We start from the raw sequence: 5,000 nt of genomic DNA, 5'->3' as shown, positions 1-5,000 counted from the left end.
CAACTGACTGATAAACACACACAAATACATACTCACCCAAAAACACATGTTTCACACAAACACACACACACACACACACACACACACACACACACACATACACACTCAAACAAACACAAAAATACATACTCACCCACAAACACACATTCACATACACATTCACACTCACACACACACACACACACACACACACACACACACAATCACACACACCCATACTTACTTCACTGACTTTCAAACCACAGACTTTTTCCAAGTCCACACTCTACCACGAAAACGTTCCCCCCTCTCTTTGCACACACACACACACACACCAGGGTAGGAAATGTACTTATTTTTTGGGGGGCAATTTTTGCCCCCACTTACTGAAATCCAGGGGCATTTAACAAAAAATTGGGGGCACTTTTAGAAACTTGTGAAATAACATTTAACCTTTGTTCAAAATAATAAACACACTTATTTAGGCTTACAGTACATGATCAATTGTCATCAAATGGCAAAAATAAGACTATTAGAAGGTAGTCTACAAATTCAAAGTGTTTTCTTAGATTTTTGGAACAAAAATCAAACAGAAAACATAACTCAGACAATCATATACAATTTTATTCGTATTTCTTTGTGGTTATTTATTATTATTATTACATTTTTTAAATAACTATTTACAATAGTTTTTTCTAGGGCTGAACGATTTGGGGAAATAATCTAATTGCGATTTTTCCCCAAAATATTGCGATTGCGATTTAATATGCGATTTTTTTGTTTTATCCTAATTTTTTTCCCAACAAATCGTAATGAATGATGACCAACACAATATTAGATACATTTAGTGTAAAATATTATTTCCCACAATTAACATTTTTATTTAACTGCTTATTACAGAATCAAGAACAACAAATCGGTGGCTTTGCCACTGTGCATTTAAGTAATTTTAACAAAGTAATTGTAAGAATAAACACAAGGCATGCACTTTTTAAACACTGGGCAAAATTTACCATCTTAAAAAAAAAAAAAAAAATAATAATAATTATTTTTTTTTTTTAAAGATCACGTTTTTAATCGCGAACGTTGCGGTTAGAAAATCGCGTTCTATCATATCGCGATTAAATCGCAAATGCAATTAATCGTTCAGCCCTAGTTTTTTCTTTCTTTTTTTGTAATAATAACTTAACATAGTAGGCCTACAGTAAGGTGACCAGATTTCTGAGACAAAATCCGGGGACATTTTCAGTTCAGACACGTTAACACCTCCAAAACATGTCATGTTTTTGTCTTTGTAATCGAGAAACGGGGACACTGACTTGGCCCTTATTCATAAAAGCAGTTTATCTTACCCTTGTTCTTGTAAATCGCAAGGGGAATGTCAAACAAAGAGTTTTCTTCTTAAAACTAATCACAAAGTGGCTGAAATGAAGAGTAGTAAAGGTAACAACCTTTTGCCAGATAATAAGAACCAATATCAGTGATAAAAACTTGACGTCATGCACAAGCTTCCTTGCAGTAGGCCTAACCTCTGTGTTTGGCTGATAAGTGACTGGTCTGCACGGATGGGTGACAGGTGTAGGTTTTTCCAGCATAGAAAATGTTGAGGCCATTGAGGCAACCGAATGCATTGTATTCCTATATTCTGTGTGAAAATCAGCTGGAACTATGAACATACAGATCAGGCCCATAGACTCCAGGATCTTTGGAATTGTTTTTAGGTATTACTATACCAAAAGTGATTTAAGAAACAAACAAACAAAAAGATTCAAAATACAATTTCAGTAAAAACTAATAAAATCCAAGCAATGTCAAGGTGAGGGAGGGAGATCTGAATAATCTAAAAAATAACAAGCTCTGTGACACACTACCAGTTGACATATTTGTTGATAAAGAATATGTGAAGTTAATGTGGGGAAAAGACATGTCATTAGTGTCTTTTTAAGAGACCACCACCTACTTTGTTTTTAAGTAATGTAGGCCTACCATTATTCTAGGCTATCTGTAATTGTCTATCTATGTAGCCTAAGCACATGACTCATTTAAAGATTTTAGCACATTGAAACCCACTGCTTAAAATTGAACTGGTGAGACTGTGTTTGCTTCCACAGAACTATCGAAGTTCAAAGTACTTTATTGTCATTGTCACACAAACAACGAGACAGACGTAAGCGGGAAGCGCAACTGGATGTACGGAAAGCGAGTTCAAGGAGACTTTTCTTGCTTTCAAGTGGTTTAATGTATTGACAAGTTGCCAATTACCTCTCAATAGTAACCCAGACTAATGAAACTGAAATGTCATAGTACTGTAGTTAGTATCACTGCTCATGTTAAAAAGTTAACAAATTTAGTTAGCAAGTAGACCTGTGGCTGACACCTGACCGACAGATAGCTGCTGCTTAACACTCACATTGTTGCAAATTGTAGATCATAGGCTACATACATATTATAGGTTAAATAATATATGACATAAGTGATAAACAATGACACTTACAATAAACACCGTTCGCTAATCGCCTATCCCAATGCTATCCTGTCTTGCCAGAGCTAGCTGGCTGAATGAATGAATGGACGCGATCTCTCTCTGAATAAAAAAAAGTAGAAGCTAAGGGCAAAGATTCTACCGCGATGCATATTCCACTAATCAAAATACTACAAAGACGGGCATTCTAGAACATCTTTGAGCTCTGAGCTAGAGCTTGTCCCCTGGCTGCTGGCTGGCTTGCTTGTGCTTGTGCCCGTGGCATGTAGGCTACGCAACTAAACATTTGGTCATTGTTTTCTTTCTTTTTTTTAAATTTGTATCCTGGGTCTGTTGTTGGTCACAGTGAAAACCGGGGACATTTCCGGGGACAGCTCCAGCCGGGGACATGCCACCAAAAACGGGGACTGTCCCCGGAAACCGTGGACGTCTGGTCACCTTAGCCTACAGGGAATACAGATAGGACTAGTTAGCTTGCAAGCAGAGCTAGCTAACTAACATTAAACCGAACTAAATAATTTCTAAAATTATTATTACTAGTTATCATTCACCGTAGGTGATGGTGTGTTGCTTGGCGCCTGGTGACGAAAGGCCATGTATTTCTTGAATTTATCCCTTGATGAAGTCAGCAGATGAATTCGCCTGTGCTGTAATGACTGGCAACTCGTTGTCCACAAGTCTGACATGCCTGAAAAAATATCGGGACTTTTTCTCGTCGTCGTCGTCGTCGTCGTCGTCATCCTCCACCCCAAGCCAATTTAGCTTCCATTTTTCAACGGTCGATGGGTGTGTGAATTTTATCTTTTAGGACCTGAGATGGTGACGGAGACTGTGTTTGCTGATCCTCATTTCTCTTCACACTCGCAGTCACAGGTCTGATTAAGAAGCGCTCCAAATATTTTTTGTTAGAACGTTCGGTTCTTTACGCGCACGCAACAATCAGTCAAGGCGAAAATAAAAAACATTTTATGGCAACTGGACCGGGTCATATAGGCTACGATGTTTTTGACTAGTTCATTAAATTATTATTACAGGAAATTATGGGGGCATTTTTTGCCCCTCTCCTAGTGATTTCAGGGGCAAAATTATATTTCTTAGGGGCAGTTTTGCCCTCGTGTATTTCCGACGCCGACACACACACACCTCTCTCTCTGGCTCTACCCATCTCTGCACAAACAGACACACACACACACCCCTCTCTCTCTGCAAACACACACACACACCCCTCTCGCTCTGCAAACACACACACACACCCCTCTCGCTCTGCAAACACACACACACAACCCTATCTCTCTGCACACACACACATACTCTCTGCACTACCCCTCATGCTTAAAATTCCTCTTTCCCTCTGTTTCTCTCTCTCTCTCTCTCTCTATGTTGCATCTTTAAAAAGCTGGAGCTCAACATCATTATGCACAGATGGGACACATTAATGTTTGGGGAGAGAGAGGGAGAGAGAGAGAGAGATAAAAGGAGAGAGAGAGGGAGGTAGAGAGAGATAGAGGGAGAGAGAGAGAGGGAGGTAGAGAGAGAGATAGAGGGAGAGAGAGAGAGGGATAGAGGGAGGTAGAGAGAGAGATAGAGGGAGAGAGAGGGAGGGAGGTAAAGAGAGAGAGAGAAAGGAACAAAAAGGAGAGGAGTGTGTATGGAGGAGTGAGGAGTGTGTGTGCGTGTGTGTGTGTGCGCAGAGAGAGAGGGGTGTGTGTGTGTGTGTGTGTGTGTGTGTGTGTGTGTGTGTGTGTGTGTGTGTGTGTGTTGAACAGACAGTCTTTTGTCAAGAGTCCATGTGCCTACTTCTTTACTGCACACGCGCACACACACACACACACACACACACACACACACACTCCTCTCTCCCACAAATACACACACACTCCTCTCTCCCACAAATACACACACACTCCTCTCTCCCACAAATACACACACACTCCTCTCTCCAACAAATACACACACACTCCTCTCTCCCACAAATACACACACACTCCTCTCTCCCACAAATACACACACAAAGAGAGGCTCATCTCTCTCTCTCCCTCTCTCTCAAGTGATGGAGTCCTGCCAACTTCGCTGCAGTATCCATATGGAAAGGTGAAGTACACACACACACACACACACACACACACACATCCTCTACCCCTGGCTGCAAACCCATAGGAAAAACAAACGCTGCAGCAGACATCAATCTGTCTAAACCCCCCCCCCCCCCCTCCCCTCAAAATGCGTCCTCTCTCTCTCTCTCTCTCTCTCTCTCTCTCTCTCTCTCTCTCTCTCTCTCTCTCTCTCTCTCTCTCTCTCTCTCTCTCTCTCTCTCTCTCTCTCTCTCTCTCTCTCTCTCTCTCTCTCTCTCTCTCTCCCTCTCTCCCTCTCCGGGGGTGTGTGTGTGAGTGTGTGTGTGTGAGTGTGTGTGTGTGTGTGAGTGTGTGTGGTGTGTGGTGTGTGTGGTGTGTGTGTCTGTGAGAATTTTGATGTTTTTCTGTGACAGAGTATAAGTCTTACAGCTAGGAAAGACAAATCTTGAGGTTGTGTGTGTGTGTGT

The 5,000-nt window shown here is 41.2% G+C and overlaps 1 protein-coding gene across 1 annotated transcript in view; it reads right to left on the bottom strand.

Moving 5' to 3' along the window:
• Positions 1-5,000, bottom strand: part of LOC122129871 (adhesion G protein-coupled receptor A3-like) — a 47,454-nt gene that overhangs the window by 27,344 nt on the left and 15,110 nt on the right. The gene's annotated exons all lie outside the window — the stretch shown is intronic.

The sequence above is a fragment of the Clupea harengus genome, unplaced genomic scaffold, assembly GCF_900700415.2.
Source record: "Clupea harengus unplaced genomic scaffold, Ch_v2.0.2, whole genome shotgun sequence".
Lineage (NCBI taxonomy): Eukaryota > Metazoa > Chordata > Actinopteri > Clupeiformes > Clupeidae > Clupea > Clupea harengus.
Note: the sequence above shows the minus strand (reverse complement) of the source record. Positions and strands in the feature narration are given on the sequence as shown.